Source organism: Berghia stephanieae, chromosome 6, assembly GCF_034508935.2.
Source record: "Berghia stephanieae isolate SIO BIC M18660-M18661 chromosome 6, UCSD_Bste_1.3, whole genome shotgun sequence".
Taxonomy (NCBI): Eukaryota; Metazoa; Mollusca; class Gastropoda; order Nudibranchia; family Aeolidiidae; genus Berghia; species Berghia stephanieae.
Genome location: NC_088365.1, coordinates 11,107,909 through 11,124,490, shown reverse-complemented (window position 1 = coordinate 11,124,490; position 16,582 = coordinate 11,107,909). Strand labels below are relative to the sequence as shown.

Sequence of the window (16,582 nt, the reverse complement as noted above, 5' to 3'; positions counted from 1 at the left end):
AGTAGTAGTAAAGTAAGTAGTAGTAGTAGTAGTAGTAGTATGTAGTAGTATACTGTAGTAGTAGTAGTAGTAGTAGTAGTAGTAGTAGTAGTAAGTAGTATAGTATAGTAGTAGTAGTAGTAGTAGTAGTATAGTAGTAAGTAGAAGTCGTAGTAGTAGTAAAGTAGTAGTAGTAGTAGTAGTTGTAGTAGAAGTAGTAGTAGTAGTAGTAGTAGTATAGTAGTAGTAGTAGTAGTAGTAGTAGTAGTAGTATGTAGTAGTAGTAGTAGTAGTAGTAGTAGTAGTACTGGTAGTAGTAGTAGTAGTAGTAGTAGTAGTAGTAGTAGTATAGTAGTAGTAGTAGTAGTAGTAGTAGTAGATAGTAGTAGTAGTAGTAGTAGTAGTAGTAGTAGTAGTAGTAGTAGTAGTAGTAGTAGTAGTAGTAGTAGTAGTAGTAGTAGTAGTAGTAGTAGCGTATGGCTACACCTCCAAATGTATTTCGTCAACCCAGCTTCTAAAGTCTTCCTCCGCCCTAAGGATGGTTTCGTAGCCACCTTCAAGTTTAGTGACTAGACAGTGGAGGACGATGTGATCGCTGGTCTCTGGGGCCGCCTGACATTTCTGGCAAGTATCACTGTTTCCCAGTTTCCATCTGCACATATTTGATATAGTTCTGCCATGTCCATGTTAAGAGGCGATTTGAGGAAATCCAGTATTTCCTGGCGTTATTGAAGTCCACGTCGATTAAAACTGATAACGGTTATACTTTATTATGATAATATTTTAGGCGCATTATTCTTACTGCAATCCACAATATTTTTTTCCTTTTCACTTCGCCCCCCCCCCGACCCACCCCCCCCCCTCTTTTTAAAACTATGTAAAATTGTTATTTATTTATTATCTTTTATTATGTATTGTAGACCTATGTATATTTTCTTTTTGCTTGGATGCATACATTAATTTATATCAATTCCGGTTGAAATCTCGCGTCGATTTATTGTTATTATTATTATTATTATTATTATTATTATTATTATTATTATTATTATTATTATTATTATTGTTATTATTATTATTATTATTATTATTATTATTATTATTATTATTATTATTATTATTATTATTATTATTATAGGCTAAATGCCAAATGTTAGTGTTATCTTTTCATCTTATTTCTTACCAATCCCTTTAAAATGTCAAAAGTCTAGAGGATGACGCTTTGATCAAGAGTCCAAATAGATATTATAGACTATCTGTATTATAGACAAGACCGTGATTTATTCTCTTGATCCTATTACGTGATATAAAGGGGTGGATGGAACGTAAACACGATCACCGTGAAACAAGGAGATAAAGGGTTGGCGGGGAGATGAAAAGTAGAAAAATCAATAGATTGATTGATGCTAGGTCGTGGAATGTGAAATATGGGATTTTGGTCAATTTTTAGATTATTCGGAAGAAATCAGATTTTACCTAAATAACAAACAAAAACAAGAGGACCAACGGTGATATATAGGGAATGAGATTGGCGGAAGAGTAGCGTCCCTTAATTGGACGTCACCTTACAGAGAGAAGGTCAATTTGGTTTTTAAGTGTCTCAAGCCGTTTTCACCGGAAGCGAGGATGAGAGACGCATGCGCACAACCAACATGACGTTCTATCTCAAATAACTTTCCGCCGGTGACGTCACAGACTATGGGTGACGTCTTATCAAGGGACGCTACTCTTCAGCTAATCTCATTCCCTATAGATTGATTGATGCTAGGTCGTGGAATGTGAAATATGGGATTTTGGTCAATTTTTAGATTATTCGGAAGAAATCAGATTTTACCTAAATAACAAACAAAAACAAGAGGACCAACGGTGATATATTATATGAAATATAGGTATCGAAAATATAGCATTTGGACATGTACTACTGTAAATAACCCCATAAAACTTCGAGGCAGGAACTGCGATTTCTAAACATTTCCGGCTTCTACTTTCTGTGATAGACTGTAATGTTAATCTTAAAATAACAACTGATCAATCAGAATATAGATAAGAAAAGGAATGCATAAAATAAATAAATAATTAAATGAATAAATAGATATATAATTAAATAAATAAATAAATGAATAAATATTGATATTCATATAACGCATTTCCACGTATTAACCATGCTCATTGTGCTTAAATTGTTTCATTTGTTCCCATAGCAGGCATTATGGAAACATATTTCCGTTTCATACAGTACCAGTTATTTGTTAGGCGTCTTATCTATACTGACAATCTTACAATACCCGTCACTGCCTGTAGCCAGGTACTTCTTCACACCTGAGTCATAAATAAATGCATAAATAAATAAATAAACCAGTCATCTATACAACGCACTTTCATTGTCTTATTATGACCTATGCGCTCAACAATAACCATTCAACATTTCATTTCTTTAGTTTTTCCTCAGGGAAATAATTTCTTTATGAACCATCTTATGAAAAGTCCAGATGACCCGGGCAATATGTGACCCTCCGTCTCAAAACGATTTTATGTCGGAATGATTAAGATGATGAAATTTGAATTTATAGCTAGAAATATCAGTTGAGTGTGAATGTTTTATTGAGAAGAATGAATATCATATTTCAGGGGACCAATGCCGATGATTCGTATTGTTGGCCAATTTAGCCTTAATTTTGGCTATTTAGCATCTGGTTAATCCCGACTTAATACCGTTTTGACACGAATGGTCACATAGTTGTTTTTCCCCTCGAGCAAGAAACCCGGGCCCTATTGCTCTCTAAGTGGCACTGAGCTGCGGCGCATCCAATAGCGTAATGGAGACGGTTACCTATATTATACCGAAGTGCATTTATTTGCAGGTCTGATAACCCGATTCTTTATGGGCTCATTGTTGTAATGGAGACCCCCTCAAAAAATGACGCAAAATATTGTCCATTCCAACAATGTTAAACTAGATAGGCCCATAAGTGGGTTCGGATGTCAGCCCTGCATATATATACACGTCGCTAGATACCCAATAAAATAATCGACAACATTTTCCTTTTTTCCGTACGAATATTCCATACCACTAACCGGAAGTGGCTTTGTTGATACGATTCTCAATTTCCTTTTGGTTGTTGTTGTTGTTGTTGTTGTCGGTGTTCGGAAATTAAAACTTTGATGCACAGGAAATACGGCCGTTATGATTCAAATGTTATGAAAATAATAAGTTTCTTCTTGCAGTCTGTTTCAATCATGAAAATAATAAATAACAATGTGAAATTGAATGTAAGCTTCAATTTAATTACAAAAAACCCCAGATCAAATGAACGTTTCGGGTTTCCCCTTTATCAACAAAACAGGATGAATGAAACACTACAGATGAATGAGAAAAGGTGGTAGTGGCGTAGTTAAGATGAAACACTCAATTGTGACCCTTCGCCTCTAAACGGTATTAAGTCGGGATGGTTAAGATGTTGAAAATTGAATTTATCGCCAGAAATATCAGACTTGTGTTAAGTTTGTATTATTTATTGAGGGGAATGGATACTATATTTTAAGGTACTAATGCCAACAATTTATATTATTGACCAGTTTAACATTAAATTCGGCCTTTAAGCATATGGTTCGTTCCGATACAATGCCGTTTTGAGACGATGGGTCACAATTTCACATTATTATTTATTTCTTCGAGCTTCGAGCAGCAACATTTACATGAAAATAACAATAATACCAAAATGAAACATGGATTAATTTTCCACGTAGGCGTGAAAGCGTGTTACAGTCGTTGCTGACAGGCAGTGATTTACGTAACTGACTCAATCTTATAGATAGTTCGAAGATGACGTCAGTCATGTCTTTGTTATTGTTTTTTGCCATCCGCGTTTATGAGTAATGCTCACTGAACTGTATTAACCTGACTATAAACGTTCATGGATGCACACCGTTTTGTGTGTTGGTCCGTTATACTTCCGGATGGCAATGTTATGAGCTTCTTAGCCAAGCGCATCCTATCTATAGGATAGAATGCGGTTGGCCAAGGAGTTCACAACATTGCCATCCGGAAGTAATAGGGACCAACACACAAACTCTGTGTAACCATGAACTTTTATAGTCTGGTTAATAGATAGTTCGAAGATGACGTCACTCGTGTCTTTGTTATTGTTTTTTGCCATCCGCGTTTATGAGTAATGCTCACTGAACTGTATTAACCTGACTATAAACGTTCACGGATACACAGTTTTGTGTGTTGGTATGTTATACTTCCGGATGGCAATGTTATGAGCTTCTTAGCCAAGCGCATACTATCTATAGATAGAATGCGCTTGGCCAAGGAGTTCACAACATTGCCATCCGGAAGTAATACGGACCAACACACAAAACTCTGGGTAACCATGAACGTTTATAGTCTGGTAAATACAGTTTAGTGAGAACAACTCACAAACGCGGATGGCAAAAACAATAACAAAGGCCTGAGTGACGTCATCTTCGAACTATCTATAGATAGAATGCGCTTGGCCAAGGAGTTCACAACATTGCCACCCGGAATTATAACGGACCAACACACAAACTCTGTGTAACCATGAACGTTTATAGTCTGGTTAATACAGTTTAGTGAGAACAACTCACAAACGCGGATGGCAAAAACAACAAAAAAAAAAACGCCTGAGTGACGTCATCTGCATACTATCTATAGTATTATAAAAGTCCATGGTTACACAGAGTTTATGTGTTGGTCCGTTATACTTCCGGATGGCAATGTTGTGAACTCCTTGGCCAAGCGCATTCTATCTATAGGATAGAATGCGGTTGGCCAAGGAGTTCACAACATTGCCATCCGGAAGTAATACGGACCAACACACAAACTCTGTGTAACCATGAACTTTTATAGTCTGGTGAGTTGTCGTTAGTAGAGCTGAAGGAAACAAGTGGTCCCATTGGTTGAACTATTGAATACAACTCAAGATTTGTTTTCTTTTGTGGTCAAATACTTGTCTTTTGATGTCATTTTTTTTTGGTCAGTGTCAGGCTATAGATAGAATGCGCTTGGCCAAGGAGTTCACAACATTGCCATCCGGAAGTAATACGGACCAACACACAAACTCTGTGTAACCATGAACTTTTATAATCTGGTTAACACAGTTTAGTGAGAACAACTCACAAACGCGGATGGCAAAAACAATAACAAAGGCCTGAGTGACGTCATCTGCATACTATCTATAGATAGAATGCGCTTGGCCAAGGAGTTCACAACATTGCCATCCGGAAGTATAACGGACCAACACACAAACTCTGTGTAACCATGAACTTTTATAGTCTGGTTAATACAGTTTAGTGAGAACAACTCACAAACGCGGATGGCAAAAACAATAACAAAGGCCTGAGTGACGTCATCTGCATACTATCTATAAGTCTACGATGGCTACACTCGAACTTAAGTCTATCGGATGGAACTGCAATACAATTACCAATCGGCTATCCTCTCGCAGCTCCATAAATATAAAAAAAAACTAATGTTCGAGAGGGAGAGAGAGAGGGAGAGAGAGAGAGAGAGAGAGAGAGAGAGAGTGAGAGAGAGAGAGGGACAGAGAGAAAGGGACAGAGAGAGAGAGAAAGAGAGAGAGAAAGAGAGGGTCAGAGAGAGAGAGAGAGAGAGAGAGGGACAGAGAGAGAGAGAGAGAGAGAGGGACAGAGAGAGAGAGAGAGAGAGGGACACACACAACACACACACACACACACACACAGAGAGAGAGAGAGAGGGACACATAGAGAGAGAGAGAGAGGGACACACACACAGAGAGAGAGAGAGAGAGAGAGAGAGAGATAGGGAGAGAGAGAGGGACATATATATATAGAGAGAGGGACATATATATATAGAGAGAGGGACAGAGAGAGGGACATATATAGAGAGAGAGGGACAGAGAGAGAGAGAGAGAAAGGGACACACACACACACACACACACACACACAGAGAGAGAGAGAGAGAGAGAGAGAGAGAGAGAGAGTGTGTGTGAAAGAAAGAAGACACAATGTTTTATGTCATAAATTGAAACTGATTTAATTGTCTGCCTTGCTAGAGAAATCTATCAAATGAATGTATAAATAGCATTTTCAAGATTTTTGACATGCGTATCTCAATATTTCTTAGAGATTCAAGTGAATCGGCACCAAGTATATTTCCTTTTTTTTTAAAAAGAACAAAATATAAAACAAAACAAAAGCAAAAATAAAACAACTAACAAAAACAAAAACACGCAAACAAAAAACATAGAAACAGAAAACAGGAAATAATATGGAAAGAAGTGGAACTATACTGCCGAGAGATTTTCGATGAATAACCTTGAATTTGGGCTAAATTTTGGAAAGAGAGATGTGATCACAAAGTGTGTATTCTAAACACACGAGCGACAGAAACGGTTTTATTTTTCCTTTTTACGGTGCCGAGAACCAATACGTATTGTTGGGTCTTTTCATGCCTTACAATTGGGTTATAGAGGGAAATGAGATGGGGACACAAACATCGCCTTGGGGGAATTCCTTGGAATAATAGGAAAAAGGGACCCATCGTCTCAAAGCGGTATAACATCGGGAAGGCTATGTGGACTTGTGGTATGGCACTCGCTTTCGGATCGGAAAGTCCTGGGTTCGAGCCTCGCTCGTCGCATAGTTAAGTCCTTGGAAAAAAAAAACAACCTCTTTACTCACGTTCTCTCACCGTATTCAGGTGTAAAATGAGTACCTGGCGTTTAACAGCGTTGTCTCTGCCCGAAAAAATTGTAATATCGCCTAACAGGCGACATGTCCCGTCCTACATGTTAAGTGTTGCTGTTGGCCAGGAACCCCTTGTAAAGCGCTTTGAGCACGTTTAGTGGATATTGCATAAAAGCTCATTTTTTAAAATGCTCAACTTGTTGATAAAATCGAATTCATATAAACAAATATGAATCCTAGGATTGTTTGTTTTCAAGGATTTTACGGCGCTTATTATATACTAATGTTCATCCATCCATCGACAAGAAGACATTGCGAGAGATTCATTATATCAAGATACTTTTTCATAACAACAATGATTTAAGTACAAGATTTTCTTCATCACTATTTCCCGTTCAAAGACTGGGTATCTGAACTATAATGTATAAGGATATTGAGTAAATGCATCTGGTGCCTAATTCAGTCCCTTGATTGGCGACAAAATAATATAATAATTACCAGGACAGAAACACACGAAATTGTCATCTACGCTTTTGGATTACGCGTATGAAAGCATCAAGCTTTGAGAAATAAATGTCCACGTCTAAGACAGCTAAGGGACAGAATCGGTGACAAACGCATTTCCATAACACAGCAATGCCGAAATAAAATTAAAGAGCAAAGTACAGAAATAGATATCAAAATATTTTATAAACCATAGTAATTTGAATTAAAATTGTTGGTTGAAGATGCAATGCGATGTATGAATGGATGGCCCGATGCTTGTAGATGGTTAGATAGACGATTGTGGATGAGTGGCCGACTGGTTAAGGCAGTGCACTGTGACCCGGATGACCCGGGTTCGAGCCTCGCTTCAGGCACTTTCGTTTTTCTTCCTTGAGCAAGATTTTTTAACCCCCAATTTGCTCATTTGCACAACATGGGTGATTCCTGTTGACATCAGACATCTTCTTTGATGAGTTATCTATATTCCTTCGTGGAATGCCTAGGCGACGATATCTTATGATGTCGTGGCGCAAAAGGCATTTAAAAAAAATTATATATATATATATATATATATATATATATATATAATTTTATAAATGTATTGTACATCTATCTTTCTAAATATTAACTTGTATATATATATATAGATAGATGTACAATACATTTATAAAATGGTAAACAAATAGGCACATAGAAGGATACTGGTTCGACCGTCATGGCCGACCTACAGTTCCAGCACAATAACAACAATATCCCTAGCGGATGCGTAGATAGAAAAGGCCAAAAATAGAATGTATCTATGTATAATATTGTATTCTATAATAAAGATATATAGATAAACAGAGAGACAATCTTGGAAGAGGTTCAATCACCTATAGGTAATATAATTCTTTGCGCGTCCCATACTCCCTATCTAATCTAGTTAGGGCCGAGAGACGGGGAGGTGATTTACCAGCCCCAATGAGTTTCTAAGCGCGGGATACGCTAGGGGGCAGGGATTGGAAGGGGAAGCAACCGTTTGTCTCTCGGCCACAGGGGAGATAATTAATAGTGGTTTAATCTTACTGCTAGATGGCAGTGTTATCTTTTCTTGTTGGTGCCGGTGTTTGTGTCTAGGAAAAATAATATTATCATTTATAGACATCAGAAAATCGTTATCGTTTTCGTGTGAGCGCTGAGGTCTCTTTTCAATTCTTTTTCTATTTGAGGTTACCTAATATTTATCTTTTACGACTTAAGGAATGGATATTAGCTTTATTTTCCTTGTAGCTCAGGAGTACAATTTTGGAACGCAAGTCTGATAAAATACATCAGATTGGTCCCGGTCGAATATAGGAAATGAGATTAACAGAAGAGTAGCGTCCCTTGATTGGACGTCACCCATAGTCGGTGACGTCACCGGCGGAAAAGTTATTAGAGAGAGAACGTCATGTTGGTTGTGCAAAGGTCCGCGAGGACGAGAGACGCATGCGCACAACCAACATGACGTTCTCTCTCTAATAACGTTTCGGCCGGTGACGTCACAGACTATGGGTGACGTCCAATCAAGGGACGCTACTCTTCCGCTAATCTCATTCCCTATACTCGGAATTGTCAGCCTCTGTATTATCCATCAATATGTAATCGGGTATCTAGATATAAATTAAAAACAAAACAAAACAATAGATAGAATGAAGTTGACGTCACTCTGGTCTTTGTTATTGTTTTTTTTTTTTTTTGCCATCCGTTTTTATGAGTAATTCTCACTAAACTGTATTAACTAGACTATGAACGTTCAAGGTTACACAGTTTTGTGTGTTGATCCGTTATACTTCCGGATGGCAATGTTCTGAGCTTCTTAGCCTAGCGCATACTATCTATACAATTCCCTTTATTCATCCCATAGGGGAAATTTGTCTCGAGTTCCGTTGGTTCCGTATTTGAGCTAGGGCGAGGTGATTTGCTCAAGGCACACAGTGCAGCGGTGGGTGATCAAACTCGGTTCCTTTCGGGTACGAAGCAAAGACCATACCGCTGAGCCACGCTGCCCCCAGATATAATCAGATATAACGGAAAATATATTGCGACAGTCCAGCATTAAAATGTACCAGAAAACTTTTAAGGAATGATTCACTCGACTCAAACCGAGATAAGTATTCATACCGTGGCCCAATTTATTATGAAACGTTCATTGCTAACGATTAAAATGACATTTAGACCAATTCCATTTCCTTTATATGAAATATATGAATGGGCCATAGAATAAGATTACGTGGCCAAAGTTATAGCGCTATATAAGTTTTCAACACTATTATTATTATTATTATTATTATTATTATTATTATTATTATTATTATTATTATTATTCTTCTATTACTACTACTACTATACTACTTACTATACTATACTATCTACTACTACTACTTACTACTCTATTATATACTATATTACTACTACTACTACTATACTACTACTACTACTTACTACTACTACCTACTACCTACTACTACTACAACTACTACACTACTACTACTACTACTACTACTTACACGAGCACTACACTACTACTACTACTACTACTACTAACTACTACTTACTACTACTACTACTACTACTACTATACTATACATACTACTACTACTATACTACTACTACTACTACTACTACTACTACTAACTATACTACTACTACCTACTACTACTACTACTACTACTACTACTACTACTACTACTACTACTACTATTGTTGTTGTTGTTGTTGTTGTTATTATTATTATTATTATTAATAATTGTGTGCGTTTAGCTAAAATGCTAACCTGTTTTATCCGCCAAATCATCATCAGATAATATAACAATTTATGGGAGAGTTTTGATAAAAACGGGCTGTGTGTATTCTGTCATTTGCAATATATCCAACTCGTTTCGAATACGCGAATTGGCAGAATCGCTCTGGCGACAGGAAATTCAACCGGAACGCAAGAAAGAAGGCATTCTTTATCCTTGAGAGTTGAGCAATCTGTCCACTTGTATTTTTCTAGTGCGCAATTAAAACGTCAAACTGAAAAGGTCAATCAATATTTTACTTTTCAATCGATAAAGTAAAGAAAGAAAGCTTTACTGGAAAATATGTGATCTACCGTCTCTAAACGGTGTGATGGTTTGGTTTGGATTATATGCTGAAAATTGAATTTCTAGTTGACTCTCTCCTTGCTCGAAATTTTCAGTAATGTTATTAAAACTTCACACGCAACCAACACACACACACACACACACACACACACACACACATACACACACAAAAACGATTTTTTCAACTCAAACACAAGAGCAAGTAATTCTTGCTATAGATAGTTCGAAAATGACGTCACTCAGGTCTTTGTTATTGTTTTTTTTTTGCCATCCGCGTTTATGATTAATGCTCACTTAACTGTATTAACCCGACTATAAACGTTCATGGATACACACAGTTTTGTGTGTTGGTCCGTTATACTTCTGGATGGCAATTTTATGAGCTTCTTAGATAAGGGCATACTATCTATACGTAATTCTTTCCAGCAAATCGAGCTGTACAATGCAATGTTTAAAACGAATACAAACATATTTCAAATTTTGTGATATATAAAATGTTAATTGGATTCAACAGGCTGATGTCACGTCGCCCAGCAACAGCGGCCATCGTGGTTCTAAACAAAAAAATCGGTACTTTTTATTCTTCATGCTGGCTAGAACTTTTCATATGTCTTGTGATCAGAATGTGTAAAAGTCAAAACATGATCAGTTTTGTTTTTTTTTCCTCTGGATACTCTTTTATGCTCGTCGGAGAAATATTTCAAAAGGGCGTCCGCCATTGTTCCGATAGTTTAGAGCCAGTGTTACTACGTTACCATGCGTCATAAGGAAGGAAGTGACGTTACGACTGTTGAAGAGTATTCTTTCCAGCAAATCGAGCTCTATAGTACAATGTTTATAACGAATACAAATATATTTCAAATATTTTGTGATATATAAAAATGTGAACTGTATCGTAACAGGATGTGACAATTTTCCTCTGGCGGGCAAGGAGAGGGTTAAATAATATGAGACGCGAGTCGAGTTCTTGGGTTGATTTAGAAAAGAATGAATCTAATTTATCAAAGTAACAATAAGTATTAAGAATGATATACAAGAGTGTAAACCTGAATGAGATAAAAAAGTTGGCTCGGGATAGAGAAGATGGAAATGTTGTCTGTGCCTATACCTGATCCAGGTGAAAAGGCAATGATGATGAGAGATGATGATGTGATGATGATGAGATGACAAAAGTAGTACAACTAATAATAGGGGTGCCGAATGATCAATAAAATGGAGATAAAGATAAAGGGAGTAAATCTGACTCATGAATGAACAGCACAAAACAAACTTTGTGTTCATTCATGAGTCAGATTTACTCCCTTTATTTTTATCTCCATAACAATAAGTAGATAGAATGTCACATTTCCTGTCATTTTAACGCTTGGCTAAGAAGCTCATAACATTGCCATCCGGAAGTATAACGGACCAACACACAAAACTGGGTGTATCCATGGACGTTTATAGTCGGGTTAATACAGTTCAGTGAGCATTACTCATAAACGCGGATGGCAAAAAACAATAACAAAGACCTGAGTGACGTCATCTTCGAACTATCTATAAAATCATTTCTTGGTATCTGGCTCACATCGATATAATACTGTATTGAAACGATGGGTTACAATCTACTTTTTAATAAGTCCGGAGAGCTGATTGAACAAGAAAGCCGGATTCGTTTGTGTACATATGAATGACGTCACAAAAGTAGGCCATCTGTCAGAGATCGCTCGAGTCCAAATAAATATAACCGAGATTGTATCAGTTCAATAGAAGCCAAGCGTTATCCTAAAATAGCAATAACTCAAATTGGATAAAGTGACCCCAGAATGCGTACCGTACCGTACCCCTAGGGTAAACCCCACACTCAGTTCACCTCGTGTTTTTGGTCGCACCATGAGGCATTTGTGACTCACCGATTTGGTCTAGTATCACATCGCGGTGAAGTGAACCAGATTCCGATGAGGGAATCTAAAGTTTAAATGCCCAGAAATGACTAACTTATTAATGGTCTCACTTCAACATGTATAGATAGTTCGAAGATGACGTCACTCAGGTCTTTGTTATTGTTTTTTTTGCCATCCGCGTTTATGAGTACTGCTCACTGAACTGTATTAACCTGACTATCGATAGTATGCAGATGACGTCATACAGGCCTTTGTTATTGTTTTTGCCATCCGCGTTTGTGAGTTGTTCTCACTAAACTGTATTAACCAGACTATAAAAGTTCATGGTTACACAGAGTTTGTGTGTTGGTCCGTTATACTTCCGGATGGCAATGTTGTGAACTCCTTGGCCAAGCGCATTCTATCTATAAACGTTCATGGATACACACAGGTTTGTGTGTTGGTCCGTTATACTTCCGGATGGCAATGTTATGAGCTTCTTAGCCAAGCGAATACTATCTATAACATTTATGTTACATTTATGTGTATTTTTTTTTGTTGCAACTTTCGCCATTCGGCTCTCACTCCTTATCGGCAATTTTCAGTAATTTCCCTAAAAACGTTACACCCAACTGTCACAAAAATAGATTATTTTCACCCAAACACAAAAGCAGCAACTTCTTACTATACGTAATTCTTCCCAGCAAATCGAACTCTACAGCACGGTGTTAAATTGTATAACAATACCAAACATATTTCTTAATATTATGATGTGATAGAATATAAAAGAAATAATAATGAGAAAATAAATATTGGCTGTATCGTAACGAATGTGACGATTTTCCAATGGTTGGTATGGAGAGGGTAAAATAATCAAACAAAAACAATACTGTTTTGAGCTGATGGACCTCAATCAAGTTTCCATTTCGGTTTTAAAGTGTTATGAAATTATCATCTGTAAAAGATCTTCAACATAATTTTAAGTATATTTTCTAAAAATCCCTTTCATTGATCCCAAAGACAAAAGTTGTCTTTAGGATTTAGTCCAAAGGAAATCTGAAATACCCTAGGCGTTAGCCACAGTTCAGAGTGAGCCGCAAAGTGAGTTTGGGCCAGATGACTTACTCAAGTTACACAGTGCGGTAGGGAATCAAACTCATTGTTTTGGGTATGAAGCAAATACACCATACCGCTGAGCCAAGCTGTCCCCTATTCGGGCAAGTTTAAGGCACGATCAATACCGTTAAGGGGACATCAAATTTTGCAAATGAAAATATCAGTCCAAAGTATTTTCTTTAGATAATCCTTTAACGGTGAGTATGGGTTCCATCGTATTTAAAAATTTGGCCAGAAAACTCGTCCTTCCAATATCGATTGATTTAAAAAACCCTCATCTTGGCAAAAACCTCTCAAACCTGGGACTCTCTTCTTGTTATACGTAATTCTTTCCAGCAAATCGAACTCTACAACACAGTGTTAAATTGTATAACAATAATAAACGTATTTCTTATTATTATGTGATAGAATATAAAAGAATTGAGCATGAGAAAAATGTTGACTGTATCGTAACGAATGTGACGATTTTCCTGAGGGAGAGGGTTTAACAATTACAAAAAAATACTGTTGATGATGGAACACAATCAAGTTTCCATTTCGGTTTTAAAGTGTTATGAAATTATCATCTGTAAAAGATCTTCAACATAATTTTAAGTATATTTTCTAAAAATCCCTTTCATTGATCCCAAAGACAAAAGTTGTCTTTAGGATTTAGTCCAAAGGAAGACTGAAATACCCTAGGCGTTAGCCACAGTTCAGAGTGAGCCGCAAAGTGAGTTTGGGCCAGATGACTTACTCAAGTTACACAGTGCGGTAGGGAATCAAACTCATTGTTTTGGGTATGAAGCAAATACACCATACCGCTGAGCCAAGCTGTCCCATATTCGGGCAAGTTTAAGGCACGATCAATACCGTTAAGGGGACATCAAATTTTGCAAATGAAAATATCAGTCCAAAGTATTTTGTTTAGATAATCCTTTAACGGTGAGTATGGGTTCCATCGTATTTAAAAATTTGGCCAGAAAACTCGTCCTTCCAATATCGATCGATTTAAAAGACCCTCATCTTGGCAAAAACCATCAAACCTGGGACTACTCGAGAGTCCCAGGTTTGAGAGGTTTTTGCCAAGATGAGGGTCTTTTAAATCGATCGATATTGGAAGGACGAGTTTTCTGGCCAAATTTTTAAATACGAGTTTTTTTAGAGTACGGCAGTTAACTGGAGTAAATAAAAATGTGAAATTAAATGTAAACTTCAATTTAATATAAGAAGACAGAAAAATGGAAGTTTCGGGTAAACCCAAAAAGTCCGTTTTATCTGTTGTCGTATATTAAACTGCAGCTTACATTCATTTCACATTGTTATTAATTTCTTCACTCAATTTCAAAGCAGCAAAATTTACATTGACAATTAACTGGATAACTTCTTTATTTTTAAAAAGTCCCTTTGTATAACTGGTAGTTTCAGACCTGCTTTATACGAGAAGTAACATTAACTTATTCAATCCTAGAGCTTTTTTGCTACTTTTCAAAATTGGAAAAAATGTATTTAAAATGAACATGTGCATAGTTTGATTCAACTACCATTAACATGAAAAACTAAAAACATTAGCTTTGATACTACGCCTATAATTTGTCTCATAAAAATGTAATAAATAGACATGGGGTAAAAGTAAGCCGGGTAAACTACGGATATAGTCGGTGTTAGGGTTGAGTGAGTTAATGCGACCCAAACACCAAGAAACGCACACGTTATATTTCTGTAACTGTGGATTGAACGGAAGGTGGGCAAGAATAAATTCTTATTAAAAGCAACGTCAAACCAAATCGCTATTTCGCTCGACTCACGTGAGGTAATAAATCGAGGTGCCTAAATTATGAGTCAATAAAATGGAGATTGAGGCCAAAAAGTCGTTTGTTTTGTGTTGTTCATTCATGAGTCAGATTTACTCCCTTTATCTTTATCTTCACGTAGCAAAAGAACAAAGGAAGGAATGCGTATGTAGGGAAAATTGATATTTATTTCGTTGAAGCATCGATAATCCATCTAGTACAGACGAGAAAATCGCCGATCATCGCCTTAAGCTTTTGATGCGCGGGGTAGACTCCACGGATTCTCTATTCTGGTCTAATCCTCTGAAGGAACATCGAGTGAGAGGATTATGGCCGGGGAAAAGTGAGGACGGGACTAGAATCGCCTTGTGATAATTGAATTTGTTTAGTTCGAGGAGTAACATTATGACAAAAGTTGTCCTTTAGCGCCACTGGTATCCGAATTTATCCCGGTTTCTGTAACGTTAACGGGCAGTAATAATAATTTTTGCTTGCTATCCTTTGTTAGGCCGCTAGAGTACTTTCGACCAGATCTAACAGATCAAACCGTCCAATCAACTCTGAGTAAAAAACCCACACAACAAAAAAAATAACAACAAACAAACACAAAATATGCAGAAACAAGTAAACAACACCCCTCCCCCCCCCCCCACGCAACAGGGACATCTCTATATTAAATTCTGTAACCAGTTTCTTATTTTACACAAAACAAGGGCGATATCATTTAACTGTGTTGCTGAAATCAGTTCGTCGGTTGTTGTTTCTAAATATATTTGATTATTTTTTGAGATCTTCATTCAATGTTGTTGGCAGTGAAGTTGGTGTACGCCCTCTGTATTTGGCTCCTTGTTTGAAGTAATCATCCATTGAGGTTTGTGCTGGAATATTTTCATCGCTTCGGAGCACGTGTCTGAACAGTTCACTCACCTTTCCAATAAGCAAGCAACAAACAATCACACACACACACACACACACACACACACACACACACATACACAAGCACAACTTTTCTATTCTCTTATCATTACTTCGCGCATGAGCAAGTTTTCACAAGGGTAATTAAATCGCTATGAATAAAGAACAAAATATAAACATTCATAGAAAGATTGTAGGAGGAAAATAAACAACCAAGTAAACAAGTTTATGGGAAAAAGGGGAACAAATAAAATTGCATGACTGATTCTAAAACTGATACAATAATATTATTAGTCGTACTAATCAAGTTCTCCAGATCAAGTAAATGGAAAATGACAAAAAGACCGAAAGCTAGATTGCTTATAAATGAAGTAGCATCGCCATTTCCAACAAATTAGCCAAAAGTGCTTCTCCGGTATCATTGCTCCTCTTCCTCTCCCCTCCCATCATCATCATCATCATCATCATAATCATCATCATCATCATCATCATCATCCTCATCATCATTATCATCATCATCATCATCACCATCATCATCACCATCACCATCACCATCACCATCATCATCATCATCACCACCACCATCATCATCATCATCATCATCATCATCATCATCATCATCATCATCATCATCATCATCATCATCATCATCATC

General features: G+C 37.0%; 1 protein-coding gene across 1 annotated transcript in view; it reads right to left on the bottom strand.

Moving 5' to 3' along the window:
- LOC144974466 (uncharacterized) overlaps positions 1-16,582 on the bottom strand; it is a 452,079-nt gene that overhangs the window by 68,827 nt on the left and 366,670 nt on the right. The window lies entirely within an intron of this gene.